Source organism: Ambystoma mexicanum, chromosome 11 (assembly GCF_040938575.1).
Source record: "Ambystoma mexicanum isolate Mex_15411 chromosome 11, UKY_AmexF1_1, whole genome shotgun sequence".
In the NCBI taxonomy this organism is placed as follows: Eukaryota; Metazoa; Chordata; class Amphibia; order Caudata; family Ambystomatidae; genus Ambystoma; species Ambystoma mexicanum.
In genome coordinates, this window is record NC_090934.1 from 1,173,714,415 (window position 1) to 1,173,733,555 (window position 19,141).

At 46.6% G+C, this 19,141-nt stretch overlaps 1 protein-coding gene and 1 long non-coding RNA gene across 5 annotated transcripts in view; one reads left to right on the forward strand and one right to left on the reverse strand.

The window, feature by feature from the left end:
* LOC138504194 (uncharacterized) overlaps window positions 1–10,234 on the reverse strand; it is an 82,494-nt gene extending 72,260 nt beyond the window's left edge. The window contains exons 1-2 of the long non-coding RNA XR_011279797.1: window positions 10,085–10,234; window positions 9,667–9,849 (exon numbers count right to left, since the gene is read on the reverse strand). This is a non-coding gene — a long non-coding RNA (uncharacterized lncRNA). The remainder of the gene's footprint in view (window positions 1–9,666; window positions 9,850–10,084) is intronic.
* Window positions 1–19,141, forward strand: part of VPS13C (vacuolar protein sorting 13 homolog C) — a 5,236,720-nt gene that overhangs the window by 1,025,988 nt on the left and 4,191,591 nt on the right. The gene's annotated exons all lie outside the window — the stretch shown is intronic.

The window sequence follows — 19,141 nt, forward strand, 5'->3', positions numbered from 1 at the left end:
GCTTGGTCTGGCGGTTTGGGGGTAGCGCCCTTATCTGGGGGAAGCCCAGTCGCTGGTCGCGTCTGCGGTTGCGAGGGGGGCTTAAGACTCTTACGGTCTGAGGAGGACGCCGGTGGAACCTGCGTCTCCGTTGGGGCTGATGGTTTCACATGCGCCCACCCTTCCTCCCCGCTCGGATGGATGGAACATAAATCTCTTTTCTGTACTCGCTCACGTCTAGAAGGCTCTCTCAGGGCAGAAAAAATACAAACAGAGGGACCTCGACGTGTGAGGGATTGTGGGTACACCGCACGTCACTATAGGGATAGTGTTACAGACACGCCTTGTCGACGTCCCCTTTTCGACTACGAAAACAAAATGCAATACTCCGCAGTGACCACTGGATGTCGGACTATGCACAGCATGTGAATCTAAGCAGATACAACCATCAGAAATGCTTTTACGGTAAGTAATGCATTGTCTTACTGCAGGCTTGCCCCCGCTCCCCACAAACTCCATCGACACACCCCTCCCCTGCACAATCCAAACCCCCCCCAACACACACATGTTGTTTAAGGGAATGTTCATTGCATTGCACTGAGTGCAAGTTTCAACTTCTTCCTAAACTTATATTTTAAAATGAAACCATTCCAGAATGGTTTCTTTTAAAAATAAAAGTATAGAAATAGCAAAACTGTAGCAGAGCAAAACTCCCAACCGCTCCTGCCCACTTTGATCACTGCCGCTAGTGATGGCAAAAGCTACTGCGGTAGCTTTTCAGAGACCCATATCTTGGGATATTATCAGTAAGACTGCTACATGGGCATCCCCTTCTGCATTCTGCCACCATTACAGTCTGAATGTCATTTCAAGGTCAGATGCTGACTTTGGGCAAGCAATTCTCAATCTTTTTGGCTGATTAGTCAAGTAGATGATCCCCTCCCGGGGATAGCTGTTGCATTGGAATCTCCCATACAGTATGGAAAGGGGACTGAACAGAGGAATAAGAGCAAGCTACTCACTTAATGCCTACTGTACTCCTAGTCCTGAGTCCCCTTCCCTCCATATGCCTGACCCACCATCTCTCTTACAAAAGTAGGTGTAGACTATCATCCCCCATCCGCTACTAAGCAGTGACGGGTGTGGCGCTGGAGAGTGGGGTTGGTTAGTGTGTAATCACTACAGCCGCACCCACGTGGCCTAAAAGCTTTTCAAGCGGAAGTGTAGCAAAATGCTTGGTTACCGCCCTACAGTGGGGACACCCATACAGTATGACGGAAATGGGTCTTTGGACTAGTACAGTATTTACTATGGTGAGTAACTTATTCCTTTGCTACATTTCATTGGCCTGATTGAAAATATAATGTTGTGTATAATACATTAGCTTTTTGAAATTCCTTAAACTTCATCAGACGGTGCTTACAGAAGAAATTAGAAAACACAGTACTGGACATTAGTTTCAAATGAACCAAAATAGAGAATGTTCACTTCAAGGTAGTTTGGGAACAGGAAGATTATGCTTGGAATGCAGTCCTTGGACATCCAGCCGGTCTCAATAGTAATATGTCTTGGAGCAGGACAGGCACGTAAAGATACCCATCAAAAATAATGTACAGTTCTAGCAGTGCTGATTATTATATTTTAAGATCGCAGGTGTTGCTCACGCATGCTTGTTTTGTTCCTCGCCTTCCTTTCTGCTCCCCTTCTCCCTCACCTTTCTTTATCTCCGGCTCTATCAGAAATGTATTCATGCCTGGTACGGTAGTCGCATGTCTGTTCCCATTTCCTTCCCACTCACCTCTTCCCCTCCTTTGTGTGTCTTAGCTCTTGCACTATCAGAAATGTCGCCAGGCCGAGTCTGATAGTTATTTCACATTCTTATTGTTCATGGCCGTGTATGAATGTTCATTGTATTTTCCCTTGTTCCTTCCGTTACCTGAAGCGTTTTGAAACACATCGTGTATAGGCGCTATATAAATAAACAATTATATATTATGTATCATATCATACGCTGTTGTACGTGATGTGCTCATAAAATTAAGTGCAGGAGTAAAGTGGTACACACTCTGTAAATTTGAGTAATAGTCATGATATTGTAGACACATCTTGAAATGTAAGGTTCAAAAACAAGATTTGAAAACAATGTGTGTTTTGCATTTACTGTTCAATTAGTCAAGAGGCATACTTTAAATTCCATTGCAGAAACCAACGTTCAATTTTCGAAATAAATTGTTTATTTATAACCCCTGCATGTAATTACCTGAAGTGATAGCAGTGCCCAAATAAGCCTTAAGAGTTTAGCTTTGCACCACTTTGTTCACTAAAGCATTTTATCAGAGGTAATCAAGATGTTGGTTCTTTTTTAATATATCTTTTTTGTTGAATAATTTTCATTACAACACTGAAGTACAGATTTCTATAAGCATGAAAAGGAAAACATTGAGACACCCTCCGCCGGTGCCCACAATCTTCTTGAAGAGCTAAAACAAGGTAGTGCCCAGCTACATTGGATTTGGTAATTTGACATATTATTTCATATAATTAAATATAACTGCCACAGTGGCCTCAAACCTTTCTACTTTGTGTCAGCTAGCCATCGTCACTCCAGGGATAGTCCGTCTTGTCATTGCATCCCGCCATTCCTCGATCCTCGGGTTAATACTTTCTTTCCAGTGACTCAGAAGGATCATCCTGCAACAGGGGCTGAAATTGCAAGGAGCTGGTAGCTATTTATGCCCTTTTTCTAACCCAGGAGAGCTTGGTTATCTTGGCACAAACAGTTACCAGGGGCTGCATTTACAGCTCTGACAAACTGGTGTCCTACAAACATACCTAGGGGAAAATAAAGTTTGTTTGTGAATATGTGTGAGCATTTGGGCACTTCTAGAAGGCATTTAAACCTTACTGGATTATATATAATGGACAAAAAGTTAATTAAGTTCTCATGTGGAAGTGAAGCCTGCCACTCGCTATGTACCATCTCCTTGTCCCCCGCTCAGAGGAACCACCTGCTCAATGGTTGATTCTGGCTGACAAGGAGTTGCTTTTAGCTCCAGCTCAACAAATCCTTATTGAAAGCCCTTCTGCCAACACGCATTACATTTTTATTATCCTGATTGTAGTAATTTTCTGTAGATTATGCATCCCCAATGTTAGCTTACAAAGGATTGTATCTGCATCCCCAGTTATTTCCAGGTCAGTGACCACTTTGATTCCCTTGAAGACCTCCTTCATGAATATCGCCACTCTGAAACAACTCGCAAAGGGAGGAGTATAACTCTGTGTCTCTGCTCCACTTTCCCAGCAAAGATCTGAACCTAACAATCTGGTTAAATGCATTTTGTGGTCTCTATACAGTTTTAGGGCTTTATAGACAGAGCGCTGCATTTCCTTGTGCTTGCTAGTTTGCATACGATATGACCAATACACAATGTTGGTGTCCGGACATTTCGTCGAAAGACATTTGGTCTACGTAATTTCGTTGAAAACCAAATGGTCGAATTTTTATTTTTATTTATATATATATTTTTTAGGTTGTAGTTTAGGGAAAAAAAGGGGGTTGGGGGGACCCCCCCCCCAAAAAGAAAATAAAAAATAAAAAATTCGACCATTTGGTTTTCGACCAAATGGTTTCGACCAAATATCATGTCGACGAATTTTTTTCGACAAAATGTCTGGCAACCCACATTGTTCTATGACGACGTTGCCTGTCCCATTCTGGTGGCTTTGAAAGTGGTGACTAAGGGTGTGACGAATATGGACTATTTCTCTCTTCTCCCCAGAGGGGAGCCAATCACTTTGAGGCTAGGGAGGTGAACCCGCTAAGCAAGATCCTCACCAGGGGTCTCGGAAAGTGGGAATTCGCTGGAAGTGACTCTGTTCGTGGCAACAAGGACTCCCATTCCTGTAACGAGCTCCTTGTCCAGAGTACATTGTCTGCCTAAACCGGAAAGACTTACTTCTGTTTTTGACTATCCATCTAATAGTGACATTAACTCATTCTCTATGGCTTCACCTGAACTCCACAGTCAAAGAGCAGCAACACACCCCTTTTGTTTGTGAAGATGTATTTAAATCGAGGAACTTGGAATGGAACTTGAGAGAGAGAATCCTACGCAGAGAAGAACCTCTGACAGGAGGGCGTCCTTGAGGGGCGGAGTCCCACTAAACCGCCAAGCTGGCGGTAGCGTGAGGAGCGAACTGATCACCAGCACAACGCTGGAAGGCTGCCATCCAGGAAAGCAATGAAACTGAAGTAGAGAGAGAGAGACAATCTCGCCTGGTGGTGCGACCACACGGAAGCCATGGGACCTGTTAAACTCCAAGACCAGACTGCAGGGGAGAGATTGGATCCCCAGTTTCGGCAAGAGAAGTCCACCAGCTGTCGAATAGGGCTAAGCAAGTGAAGCAAATGCTTGCGAAGAGGCAATGCTGCTGAGAGAGGTGAACAGCTGTATCCACGTCTAGAAAAGCCCAAAACATTACGGGAGCCAGGAAAACCTGAACAAGTAAATGCCCAACTGATAACCAATGAAATTAGGCCTAAGTGAGGACCGAAGGGCTTTGAAGCACCCTGGAAAGATAAAGAATATAAAGCAAGACTGGGAACAGAAAGGACCAGAAGGGTTGACCTGCCCAAACCATTTTTTAACACCAAGTCTGAAATGGTGGCATTGCATTAAAGATACCCTTTTACCACTCAAAGGAATGTGGCAGAACCGTATAAAGATTTAAACTGTCCCTTCAAAGCCTACAGAGAGGCTGAGGACCGCAGTGTGAGACATTGAAAAACTTCTACAACCTTCACTTTGAAAGAGATCCCAGTAGTTGGCCGTTCAAAACCCTAGGATAGAGCTGGTCAAGTGGCACAGCGAGTAGAGCGCTCACTTTGGCATCCTTGCAGAGCCTGCTGACCCAGGTTCGAATCCCGGCTGGGTCAAACTCAGCCTTTCATCCTTCCGAGGTCGATAAATGAGCACCGCACACCGAGGGTAATAATAAGCAGCGCTCGGATACCTGAGGGTTCGTAGCGCTATATTAATGCCAAATTATTATTATTATTATTATTATTGCTCTGGTCCATATTTTTGTTCTGTTTTTCCAAGTGGTAGGGCCAGATAGTATGTAGGGCTTGGACGAAGGACTATTTCTTTTGGCCATTTCGACGAGCACCATTAGTTTTAGTTTGTTAGGTAGGTAAGTTCCCTCATAGTGGTAGGGCTAGATAAGCGTTTTTCTGATTACTTAAATAAACCCCTTTGAACAAGTTATATCTCGTTCCAATGATTCCTTCTGGTTCACCACAGGGAGCATGGAACTGCATCAAGCTAGAGCGCCAGGGCTTTATGGGAGGATTCTGTGGTGTGAGGAGCCAGGAATGGGACGCAGACACAGATAGCTTATAGTTTAGGCTATAAACATTTATTCAAAATAAAAGGGGTTTGGAAAAGGCCTTGCGGTCCCTATTCTAGAAGGTGTTTCCCTACCTCAACCAAAACGAAGGGTCTGTCGGTTGTCAAATATCCAAAGCAAAAATGTCCTGTATCCGTGTGGGGATGTGCCTCGGCGCCCACGGGGGGTGTTGGGCGCACCGGTTGTCGGGGGCCCTGAGAGCCAAGGCAGCGGGTCGGTTCCTTTGCTCTCGGCGGTCATAGGCGCCGAGGGTGAGGGAACGCGAGCCGCTGCTCAGAGATGCAGCGGATCACGGCTGCACTCACCTGTGGGGAAACCCGACCCCGAAGGGGGTGGGACGACGGCGCAGACACTCCATGACACCGTGGGAAGTGAGCGACCGGTCCGTCAGCATGGCGTCTGGAAGGCACCCAGAACCCGCCCATATCCAGCGCAATCACGATCACGTGATCGCCTCAAACGTTTCTCTGGACTCCGGAAGCAGGGAACGGTGCACGCTGGCATGGCAGCCTTTATGGGAGGCGGGACAACTCCTCAGCAGCCAATAAGGCTTCAGCCAGGCAAGGCTGATGCCGATTGGTGGGGACTTGAAACTAAAGAAGCCTATAAAAGCGCGCCAAATAAAACTAACGAGGTTCTCTCATTTTACAGGAAAGGGAAGAGGAAGAGGAAGGAAGACCGGAGTGGTGGGCCTATCCGGACACCACGAGATAGGACAAGGTTGGGGATTGCCTCAATCTATTCTGGAAGGGCCAAACACTGGTGAAGGAAACCAGAGGACTATATTCTTTGTTTTGCTAAGGACCCTTAACCCGTTAGAAATAAATATTATTTCAGCATCCGCCTGTCTCCTGAAGTCTTCCTTATCACAATCCGAAATACTATTATGGCCTTCACATTCTAAAAAGTAATTCTAAGGTGAAAGCTCTCTTTCCAAATGTTAAAATTGAAAAGGAAAAGTTGTAACTCCAACACAAGTTCCCAATGGGTAAAGTTAACAGTTCAGGGGATTGCTTCCTTCTCCAGGTTTTCTCTTCGCAGTATTTTAAAGGGTATGAGTCTTCCTTGGATTTCTCTCGAGCAACAAAAAAACAACTTGTATATATTAAAGAATGTGGCTGTTAAACTCAATTTCACAGGATACCTGGTGTTCTACCCTGCCAGGTTTCTTTTCCAGTTTAATATAACATTTTCTCATAGGCTTGACTTTGCCTGGTGTTTTCTTCTACCAGGACTTCCTCATTTGATTCCCTTTACACACCTGCCAATTTGTCTTTGCCTGGTATACTCTCCTACCAGGGCTTTCTCATATGCTTCACTTGCAAGCTTGACTTTGCCTGGTATTCTCCCCTGCTAGGACTTTTTATATGACTTGCTTTACACACTTGATTACATTATTCATAAAAGTACTTGATGACTGGTTCAAAACCTATTTCCGTTACGACTTATCTACCTTCTTTGCCAATCTTGTTTATAATTTATTTGGTTCATTTTCTCACTTGGGGTCTCTCGACCCAGTACTCTTATTCACTCAGGGTTTCCTGGACATCCAGCACTGGTCTCTCCACTGGTGTACCTGTTTCTCTGGTGTGCAGTGTTCGGGGAGAGGTGGTCCTCCTGTCCGGTCGGTAGCGTTTGGGTGCCGTCTGCGGTTGGCGGCTTCTCTGCCGATTGTTTCTCACTCGGTTCTCCACCTGCGTCTGTGTGTCCGGATGCTGCTGTCTTTACCGCTTGTTTGGCTCCCCACCTGTGTCAGAGCCGTCGCTGCTGCTTGTGTCAGGCCTGTGGATATCATTCCTCTGCCACAGATAAACCAGAGCTTTACCGGACGGTTGCTTTAGACAGTTTGTCCAGCAGGTCCTCCTCCTGGGATCTTCTTCTCGGCTTCCTTCTCAGTGTTCACAGCTTCACGGGACTCCTCCAGGCAGCATCACCCCCAGCCATGCTGGATGTAGCTTTTACATGTCCCTGCACCTATCAATTGCTGATGACTAGCCTGTGTCTTGTTCTTTTCATCTTCATTGTTCTTTTCAGCTTTTTCATCACAGTACTTTCACATGCAGGGAAATGGTAGTCAGTTCCTGGTAACCTATGTACAGAACTTTGGAAGGTATCCTCAGCAGCTTTTATGAGTGGATGAAGGGAGTTATGACAATATGCCATTAAGGCATGGGGAATGGAAGGGGTATCCATAAAAGGGAAAGGGGGATACCATGTCTCTAACGATGTATCGCCCCTCTGAGGGTCACCTCCCCCCATGTGATCCTCCCTCACATAGCCACACGCAGGGTCAGGATCAGGTAGCAGCTGCCGTCCCCTGGCCACATGGAGAGGTTACCACTGGGAAAGGAGTGATGATATCAGATTCATCGCACTGGTCACTTCCACTTACTGTCTGACCTTTGGCAGGTGACGGCCACATGCACAGCAAAAATACTACTTTTCCTTTAATAGATGCCCGTTGTCTGGGAAGGATCAACGCCTCCCAGATGCAGTCGGCCAGCACCCTGCAAAGCATTACCTAAAGGTAGCAAAAGCCATGTTTCATGACATTGTTTGTTGGTAGCGCACTGCAGATGCTCAGTGCACATAGGAAAGAATACATGGCTCTCCAACAACTACTAGCTTGCCCAGTAAAGTGCACTGTCCCATTTCAACAGGGTGGACCAGGCTTTTAAAGACTTGGTCCGCATGCTGATGAAAGGAATCTCTAATGAAACACATGCCTGATCCAGGTACCGCGATTACAGTGAACCAGGATGTATCTCTGCACAATCGGGCTACAGAGCTGCAGATACTCAGGCCAAGCACAACCCAGGAGGAGCTAACATTGTGGTATTTATGGAGAGTGGAGTTGGTAGAAGACTAACATCAGACAGTGACAGAGGAAGGCGTCTGCAGGCGGCTGTAGGAAGGTGTTTCCAGGTGGCTTTAGAAAGAGGCCAGGGGGAAAGCCTAAAAGGTACTCAAAGGGATGTTTGGTTTGTTTTTCTACACTTACTGAGTTCTTTGTGTTCTTTGACCAGCAAGCTTTAAAAAATACTACTCCTTAAACGCCTCACAAAGCGCTTGCTCTGACTGACAGATATCCCTGATGTGACAGTTCCCAAAGTTTGGCTAGTGCATTGACCATTGTTATCTCAGTGTTCCTCATGCTCGATAATGACTTGCTTGCCTACAATGTTTGCTGCGTAAAGATAAATTACTTTTCCCGAGGATTTTCATGAGATGGTACCTGCCAACAAAGCCGTAAACCATGTTCACCGGGAAGGGAAAGAATGAATGCTTCTCTACCAGTCCCTCTACAACACAATGAAGGCTTGAGGGTAGTCAAACAACCTGGTTGAGCAGCTCCTCTATAGGTCACTAATCTCGCTACTGGCTCTGTCGTTTCAAAAGAGTATGAGCCAAGTCTTACAATGTAGTAATACATTTTATATAAGCCAAAGAATTTTTTACAGATCACTCAATTTTAACATACTAAAACTAATATAATATTTCATTTGGTTTAATTTAAAAATGGTAAAACACATTGAAAACAGCCACAATACTATAAAACGTCTGGAGTAGAAACAGTGATTTATGCTATACAGTACTATGTGAAAGAATTACACAACACTCTTTATTCACTCTAAAACCTCAATTTCACCCTTTCATCCATTTCAAACTTATTTTACCCTACATGTTTCATTTCCTTTAATCTATTAAGAAACACAATCTGCTGGAATTTCTTCAGGGGCTTCCTATCTCTTGTTTCTGTTAAGAACAATAACTGGAGTCTATTTCTCAGACTAGAGACCACCCTGTGGTTTTCCATTCCATAAATGTGGGGGTCTTCAATACTGAAGGATCCGATTTTTCTCTGCTTAAACAGTCACATTGATATCTATTACCATGTATTCATATGGTTATCAATACAGTTAGTGAGTCATTACTACTCGGTTTTCTAAAGGTTACATACAATTTCTAAACTGTTCAACGTTCTGAACTATTAACCTGATATGTGTATACTTCTCAAAATCCACTCTTCCATTGCACCTTAATCTGGGTATCGGTCACCTAATTTGCTGGTGGTACAGTTTGCAAGGCATTTGATTTAAGCTTCATTTGGTAAAGGCTGTCTACTCCCATTTGACATTTTGCTCTTCAGATGATCTAATTCTTAGCAAGTCTTACAATCTGGTATTATGCTAGACTAGTCTAAGAATGTCTAGTCTAATATCCTGCTACGTTGGTATTGCTTATATTGATAAAAGCAGGACAAGGAGTTCTTACCTGTTTTTTTTTATCTTGCAACCGTTCTATGCGCTTCTCCTGTTTTTTGCTTGGAGTTAGCTCTAGGACTGGAAGTGCAGTTCGACTCTCAGTGCCCAAGTTAGAAGGGAGTCCCATTAGCACGATAGCTTTCATGGTTGTTTGAATTGTGCAAGCACAGCTCACAGTGCTTAACCTAAAATGCTGTAAAAAACAGATAACTGGAATTATTGCTTGCCTACTATAAATGTAATGGTGCTCAGGTTAATGATACATCCCCGCTGTATGAGTTCCTCATCTATTCCATGTGCCAAGGTTGTTCTTTTTGCAGAAAAATTGAGAAATAGTGACCTTAAGTTAGGCGTGGCTCTTCAGGCAATCTCTATTATCTCAACTCACTGTTACATCGTTACATTTCATATGTGCGGTTTGTGCTTGCCTGATTTGTGCTATTGCGTCCTCTTGTTTTCCCAGGGTCCACGGTTATTTTTTCATCGCGGCTCTCATGGGCGCCATTACTCGCGCTCGTCTAATTTGCTCCTGTTGACGGTTCCCGTTCATACTGTGGGTGGAAACTAGTTCCACCTTCTTTTATCAGAGCGTGGTAGTCCTACCACTATGTTCATTGTTATCCTCAGATTTCGCATGGATTCCCTCGGGCATTCGTACCTCGGGCATTACTAGTCCTCTTTCTTTTTCTATCTTCGCTCTTCATGAACGGTCAGTTAACTTTTGGCTGTATGTGTATATCTCATTACGACCTCCTGACATTTCTTTGAAACAAATCAAGTGTTTGGGTTATATGTGTCTCAACCTATTTGTATATAGTTGATCTACAAATATTCGTGCTTAGTGTGCAAATGGGAGCTCGCAGCTGTAACAGTCCCTCTTACATGGTTATAAGTCCGCCCATTCAATTTTTACATTGAGGCCTCTCTCTACACTTTTGGATTGGAAAATGAATTGTTCTTTGGCTAGCAGTCTTCTTTTGTCCATGTTTGTATAATTTCCTGTTTTCATTTGAAAGAGAACTGACCATTTAATTTGTTCTGCTGTGTGCATGAATTCAATCCAGTGGTCCCAACACGAGCAACACAACTCAAGGTCCCTATGGGACCTCAGAACCGACATTTGAAGGCCCTGGGATGCACGATTTGTGAGACATTTGCACCACAACAAACTACACCACGCCAGGGTAAGGCGGAACAGCAACCTACTCGATCATTAATTTCCAACAATTGAGTGTTATCATGTCTGTCTACAGAACCCGTTCGGAGAACGGGTAATTTTGCTAGTATTTGATAAATTAGATTATGGAGAGCACATAACTAGACAACATGGTGAAGGGGACAAAGCGGGATGGATGTTGTCCTAGTTAATAGGAAGCAGGTTAGAAAACCTATATTATCAGTTAAAAACAGTGAGTGGGGTGGCCACCAGGGGGCGCACGGACGATGAGCACCGCCGTCTGAGCTCCGCATCCACGGGCCCCAAAAGTGTCCTGAGCCCCCACTTTTGACCCCCGCGTGCGAAACAACTGTTGCCCGAGTCACCCGACTTGGCCCCCCACCCACTGAGCGAAAACTGGGGGAAGAACGGACGCGTCATCTGGAAGAAAAGTCCGTCAATCTGTACTGCCCCTCCCAGCCGCATACGCAGCAGCCGGAAAGCGGGCCGTGGCTACGTGCCACTTCGGGGAATCCAGCTCCCCCCACTATTTGTCTGCAGACGGCTCAGGCCCAGCTACAACCCCCCCAGCAACCGCTGCCCTTCCACCGGCCCCTGTTAGGCAGAAACCTGTGCAGTTCCCTTGGGGAACACTGCAAAAGATTTAAGACTACAGGTAGAGCAGTAAACCCCTTTGGTAGCAGTCTGTACCACCCAGATTTACCTGGTAGCTGTGGCTGAGCAGTCAGACTTCTCTCAAGAAGAGTTAGGCAGTATGTAAAGTATACACAATATGTACCAAAACACAATAGCACAAGCAAACACTGACCAGAGCTTGGTTTCAAAAGTATATAGTTATTTATTTAAAATACACATAAGTTAAAAACACTCTAGCAAAAATATAGTAAAAGCACTTCAACACAGTTATAATGAAAGTAGATTCAATCCTTTCTCCTATCTAGACAACTCTAAGTAAACACCACTTAATTAAAACAGAGGTGAGTGCTTAACGTTAGATGACACTCTAGTAGTTTCCAAGAAAGGGAGAGAAAAAGCAGAAATGGGTTAGACACACCACTCTAAGGTCCAGAGCACTTGCAATAGGCTTAAAGAAGAATAAAGTCACAGGTGAGCAAAAGTCACTAGGCAGGGCCCACTCTTAGAGTAGCCGGAGCGAAAATGTGCCCAAGATCACACTGTTAGTTAGAGATTCAAAGTCTTGCAAAGAGTCAAAAAGAGGTTAGAGTGGCTCGGAAAGTTTAGCCAAAGTGTCCCAGGCACTCCCAGGTTCGAAAGCCGGGGACTAAATCTACCCCGTACAGTCGGTAGCAAGGGAAGCCAGGCAGAACACAGTACCTTAAGCGGAAAGGATCCTCCAGCGGTGGCAGTTGTTCCAGGCAGTGGCAGCAGGGCTCGACGTCGGTCAGGGGAGAAGAAGTTCTCGCTGAAGAGCAGAAGAAGAGGGTCGTTGCACTGCCCGGGAAGAAACCAGCCGCGGAGTCCTCCGGTTAAAGGGTTGGTGCCGACTTTCGCGGTATGGGGGTAAAGTGTGGTATTCCGGTTGCCGGGGTGCTTGGCACAGGCAAGGCGGCCACGAGATACCTCAAAGAACGGAAAGAAGGCGAAAACTGGTTGTCCCCACCAGTAAAGGGAAGGAGCCACTCCGTTAAGAGTTCTCCTCGGTCGTCGGGAAAAAGTGGTGAGACGGTTCAGCAGGGCTCCACCGGGTGGTGTCGTCGAAGCAGGTCGGCTCAGCTCTTCCCTCGTCGGATTCTTGGTCCTGTGGCGACTTCTGAAGTCCCAGTCCCCAAAGCCCTGCTTTTATGCAGCAAACCCCCATTCACCCAGCCTAGCTGTCACTCAACCATGCTAAGTGGTGAGCCGGGCGGCTCACCACTTGGGCCAATCAGGACGGAGTGCGACTTGAGTTACCAAGGTAACTCAGTCCAGGGTGCCTAAATCCCCCTCCACCCCTCCTAAGTACCCCAGACAGAGTGGCACCACTTTGGAGGGCTTCTGTGGAGAAGCCCGCCAAAAGTGGAACAAAGGGCTCCACTTTGGGTCAGAGTTACAGAGGCGAACACCAACGCCATTTTAGAATCAAGTTTTGGCAAAAAGTCCCAACCGGAGTTATAAAAATAAATATATAAACCGGCGGTATGTTTAAGGCTACCGTAAATAAATAATTAAATGTGTTAGCCTAAAACAATGGGAAATCCCATAGGGAAATATTCGCGGTCGAATATAAAAAGTAGTTTCCACTGCCACCAGCCAAAACTCGATCAGGGGGGACGGAGACGTGCCCCCTCGACTAACAGACCCTGGGGCAATCGAATTGCCCCAGCCAGTACGTCCACAATATGATGGTTTGTACTGGTTCTGTTCAGGATTCAAGACTAGCAAAGTCTTTGTTGACTTTACATGCCCTGGGAGACAGTAGTCAGTCCCAGGGTATGGAGTCTATGTTGGGGAGTCCCTAGGACACCCCTGGGTCACGGCACAGAGGGTGCTGTGTGACCCACATCACAAAAATACATGAGGCCCTATGGAGTAAGAGACCCCATAGCCCATTCAACACAAGGTTTAACCAAGAAAACACACTTCAACATGTCCAAGAGTGAGGGTAAAAGAGTCTCACTCTTGGCAGGAGAAAAAATTAAACCCCAGAAATCCAGCAAAGCTGCTGGGGGACTCACTAGGTAGGGAAATTCAGCCTAAACAGAGAATTCTCCCTAACACTCGCCCCCCCCAGACTAAGGGACAGGAGGATTTAATCCACTCCTGGATGAACCTCATACCTCTAGTCGATGATATACATCCTAGAGAGTCCATCAGCATTTTGATGGTGACACCTTGACCTATGCTTAAGGGAGAACTCAAAGGTTTTCTTTTGCAAGCTAAAGGACCTACAAACCCTTTGAGGAACATCAGTCTTTTTGTTATAGGGGATCTGGTTGACCAGTCCCTCAGAAGTTGGGACAACTTCTGAACCTATGTTAGGCTTTTTGAAGGGGTCCTTATAAAGGATTCCCTTAGATCTAGAGGGGCCTCCAAGGTTCCTCACCACCTCTCTTGTGGGAGCAGGTTGGGTCTTAGGCCTCTTGGTTGGAGGGGTTGGGGTTAGGCAATGTACCTGCTTCCCCTTCCTCTTAGATCTACCCTTACCTATTTTAGGAGTTTCCCCCCTAACATTAGGATTTGAGTTGGGGTCTTCAGTAGAAGGTCCAACAGTCTGAAGGTTTTTGGCCTTAGACTTTTCTTTTCTGGTTTTCCACCAGCACTGAGAATTACCAGTTCTCTCAGGTCCAGATAGGGGCCTAGTTGGTCTATCCACCTCTTCCTCAGAAGCAGGGGGAGTCAGAGACTCTGAGACTAGGGGAACAATGATGGAGCTTGGTTGGGGCGCCCATGTTCCTAGCATACTATCCGGAAATGTGCCTGGGTTAGAGGTCAACTTACTAACACCAGGGCTTGTAGTGGGGTTCTCAGTAGAGGGTCCCACAGGCTTAGAAGGGTCCTTCAAGGTAGCCTTCCTAGCCAATTTGGTTAAGTTCTGCTTCTCCATACTGGGAGGCCTGGGGGTATGTGACACTACTCCTAGAGTTCTTAGGTCATTCCCTAACAGGACCTTCCCAGGTACCTCAGTCTGAACACTGACAGGGATCCTTACTGTCATGTTGTTACATTGAATGAGGGCTGGTAGAATAGGAACCATTTGGACAGGGCCTCCAGACATCTTAGTGGGACCTTTGGGTGCTTTGGCCACATCCTCAGGTTGAAAGAAGCTTTCATCCACTACTGTTCTGCTGGCCCCAGTGTCTCTCCTGGCAGGAGTATCCTGGCCATTGACAAGAACACTGTCCACATAATACACCTTAGAGTTAACAGGTAGGGAGTTATACACAACCCTATTCTGGGGACTAACCAGACCCATAGGCTCTAAGTTTACAGTTGCTTGAAGACCCAAGGGTTCTTCAGCAAAGAGTTCAAAGTGGGCACTAGCCATCTGTACTTCATCCTCAGGAGTGAAGGCTAAGGAGACTGTGCTGATCCCTGCAGGTTTACCCTTGCACTTGGGATCTCCTTTGATATGGTCAGTACCCTGACAGACATAGCATTGTCCAAATGCTCTCTGGAAGGGTGGCTTGTTCTGACCTCCTTCTGGCTTGTGGCCAGAAGGTACACTAGCCTGATTCGGTTTACCCTGGGGCTTACCCTGGTTATTTGGTTGTTTGTGGCCCTCTTGGGTATGGGAGGTATTAGAATTCTCTTTGGAGTCCTTTTTAGGCTGTTTCTCCCCATCCTTCCTCTGAGTTACCCCAGAATCCTTGGGAGTGGCCCTGTTGGCAACCCACAATTCAGCAGCCCTAGCTAGCTTCCTAGGATCCAATTCCTGTGAATCAGCCAAGTGCTGTCTGAGCTCAGGAGAGCAGGCATCATAAATTGACTCCAACATAAAGAGATTTCTCATCCCCTCATAAGTGTTCACCTTGTAACCCTTAATCCATCCCTCTAAGTTTTTCAAACATTCACTCACCCAGGTAGCCCAAGGGGTACCATCATGCTTTTTGAGGCTCCTAAACCTCTTAAGATACTGGGAAGGGGTCTTCCCAAACCTAGCTATCAAAGCTAGTTTCACACATTCATAGTCCTTCCTATCCTCCTCCCCCATCTCCATTACCACATCAGTTGCAACAGGGGGAAGCCTAGAGAACAACCAGGTGAGTAAGTCATTTCCTGTGATGTTCTGGAGCCCATGATTATATTCAAACAGAGACAACCAATCCAACACATCCAACTTAGGCTCATACATACCAACCAATTCTTTAGGCATCCGGGGTCTTTTAGGACTGGAACTTCTAGAGGAGCCAGAGAGAGAAACATTCTCAACAGATAATTTCTTCATTTCTAAGTCATACTTGAGCTCCATTTCCCGTAGCCTTAGTTCTTTGTCAGTTTGAGCATTAAGTTTCTTATACTCCAATTCTAGCTTCATTTTCTCCAGTTCAAAGTACTGAGGACTAAATGTGGGACCTGGTAAAGGTCCAGTAGGTACAGCAGGTAGAGCAGGCAGAGGCCTAGGGGGGACAGTTACAACAGCCTCACCCTCCTCTTCTGACTCTTCCTCAGAAACATCAACATTTTGCTCCATGTTAACTTCAACACTGTCATCTACAGTCGCTGGAGTGGTAGGTTCCTCTGAACCATCACCCAGACTTTGGTTAGCTAACAATCTTCCAATCAGCTCCATTTTCTTGCCCTTAGTCAGGAGATCCTTATGTTTACAGAGCACTCTTAAACAATCAGCAGTTTTGGCTGCAAGGGACTCTTGACTATAGCTTTCTATAACTGACATGTTAGAGGTTTTACTTTTTCAGTGCTAAGCTTTGTGGTTAGTTGCACTAAGGTATCTAAAGCACAATAAAATGTATACTCAATACAAATCCCACCGCTGTACACCAGTGTTAGGCAGAAACCTGTGCAGTTCCCTTGGGGAACACTGCAAAAGATTTAAGACTACAGGTAGAGCAGTAAACCCCTTTGGTAGCAGTCTGTACCACCCAGATTTACCTGGTAGCTGTGGCTGAGCAGTCAGACTTCTCTCAAGAAGAGTTAGGCAGTATGTAAAGTATACACAATATGTACCAAAACACAATAGCACAAGCAAACACTGACCAGAGCTTGGTTTCAAAAGTATATAGTTATTTATTTAAAATACACATAAGTTAAAAACACTCTAGCAAAAATATAGTAAAAGCACTTCAACACAGTTATAATGAAAGTAGATTCAATCCTTTCTCCTATCTAGACAACTCTAAGTAAACACCACTTAATTAAAACAGAGGTGAGTGCTTAACGTTAGATGACACTCTAGTAGTTTCCAAGAAAGGGAGAGAAAAAGCAGAAATGGGTTAGACACACCACTCTAAGGTCCAGAGCACTTGCAATAGGCTTAAAGAAGAATAAAGTCACAGGTGAGCAAAAGTCACTAGGCAGGGCCCACTCTTAGAGTAGCCGGAGCGAAAATGTGCCCAAGATCACACTGTTAGTTAGAGATTCAAAGTCTTGCAAAGAGTCAAAAAGAGGTTAGAGTGGCTCGGAAAGTTTAGCCAAAGTGTCCCAGGCACTCCCAGGTTCGAAAGCCGGGGACTAAATCTACCCCGTACAGTCGGTAGCAAGGGAAGCCAGGCAGAACACAGTACCTTAAGCGGAAAGGATCCTCCAGCGGTGGCAGTTGTTCCAGGCAGTGGCAGCAGGGCTCGACGTCGGTCAGGGGAGAAGAAGTTCTCGCTGAAGAGCAGAAGAAGAGGGTCGTTGCACTGCCCGGGAAGAAACCAGCCGCGGAGTCCTCCGGTTAAAGGGTTGGTGCCGACTTTCGCGGTATGGGGGTAAAGTGTGGTATTCCGGTTGCCGGGGTGCTTGGCACAGGCAAGGCGGCCACGAGATACCTCAAAGAACGGAAAGAAGGCGAAAACTGGTTGTCCCCACCAGTAAAGGGAAGGAGCCACTCCGTTAAGAGTTCTCCTCGGTCGTCGGGAAAAAGTGGTGAGACGGTTCAGCAGGGCTCCACCGGGTGGTGTCGTCGAAGCAGGTCGGCTCAGCTCTTCCCTCGTCGGATTCTTGGTCCTGTGGCGACTTCTGAAGTCCCAGTCCCCAAAGCCCTGCTTTTATGCAGCAAACCCCCATTCACCCAGCCTAGCTGTCACTCAACCATGCTAAGTGGTGAGCCGGGCGGCTCACCACTTGGGCCAATCAGGACGGAGTGCGACTTGAGTTACCAAGGTAACTCAGTCCAGGGTGCCTAAATCCCCCTCCACCCCTCCTAAGTACCCCAGACAGAGTGGCACCACTTTGGAGGGCTTCTGTGGAGAAGCCCGCCAAAAGTGGAACAAAGGGCTCCACTTTGGGTCAGAGTTACAGAGGCGAACACCAACGCCATTTTAGAATCAAGTTTTGGCAAAAAGTCCCAACCGGAGTTATAAAAATAAATATATAAACCGGCGGTATGTTTAAGGCTACCGTAAATAAATAATTAAATGTGTTAGCCTAAAACAATGGGAAATCCCATAGGGAAATATTCGCGGTCGAATATAAAAAGTAGTTTCCACTGCCACCAGCCAAAACTCGATCAGGGGGGACGGAGACGTGCCCCCTCGACTAACAGACCCTGGGGCAATCGAATTGCCCCAGCCAGTACGTCCACAATATGATGGTTTGTACTGGTTCTGTTCAGGATTCAAGACTAGCAAAGTCTTTGTTGACTTTACATGCCCTGGGAGACAGTAGTCAGTCCCAGGGTATGGAGTCTATGTTGGGGAGTCCCTAGGACACCCCTGGGTCACGGCACAGAGGGTGCTGTGTGACCCACATCACAAAAATACATGAGGCCCTATGGAGTAAGAGACCCCATAGCCCATTCAACACAAGGTTTAACCAAGAAAACACACTTCAACATGTCCAAGAGTGAGGGTAAAAGAGTCTCACTCTTGGCAGGAGAAAAAATTAAACCCCAGAAATCCAGCAAAGCTGCTGGGGGACTCACTAGGTAGGGAAATTCAGCCTAAACAGAGAATTCTCCCTAACAGCCCCGCATCGCCTGTGGAGCAGATGAATACCCGGGACAGGCGAGTGTGCACTCCCCATGCGGCCGCCTGTGCAGCTCCGGGCACCGGCGCTCCAACATGCGGCGAAAAGAAGCCGAAGAGAGGGTAAGTGGCCCCTCCCCTCGGAGCACGCAGTGGCGCTTCGCCAGGGCTGGGGCCCTCTTTCTCCCCCCCCCCCCCGAAACTCTCCCCATCAGGGGCCCAGGGCTGGTGACAGTGTCTAGGCGCAAAGAGGAATGCCCCCCCCACCACAACTAAATACCGGGCGGGGGCCCCTGCAACAGGCGGCACGTGGCCCCGAGAGGGCCCCCCACCACAACGAGGCTAGACACGCAGGCCCCCGCGGCGGCCCATGCATAAGTTGGACACAGTCCACACCTTTGGCCTAGCAGCCCCGAAGGCCAATCACAGGCATTGAATACCCCAAAACTATATTTTGCGCAGATAGCAGGGGTCTATCATTCACAGACTTAGGTGCCTGTCAGGGAGCAAACGTGTTGGGAGCTGCAGCATCCACGAAGGCTGGGAGGCTAGCCCTAGACCACAAACCTGCAAAGCCATATGGACCATTAATTTCTGGCGACTGTGGAATCACCCAAATAATTTCCACCGATTGCATTACGGACAGCCACAGAGATCAAGGCAAGGGGCCTCCGCCCGAGGTGAGGGCAGTGCAGAGGGTTGGGCCCCCATCTACGGGGCGTGTGCCCTCCTATGCGCAACCA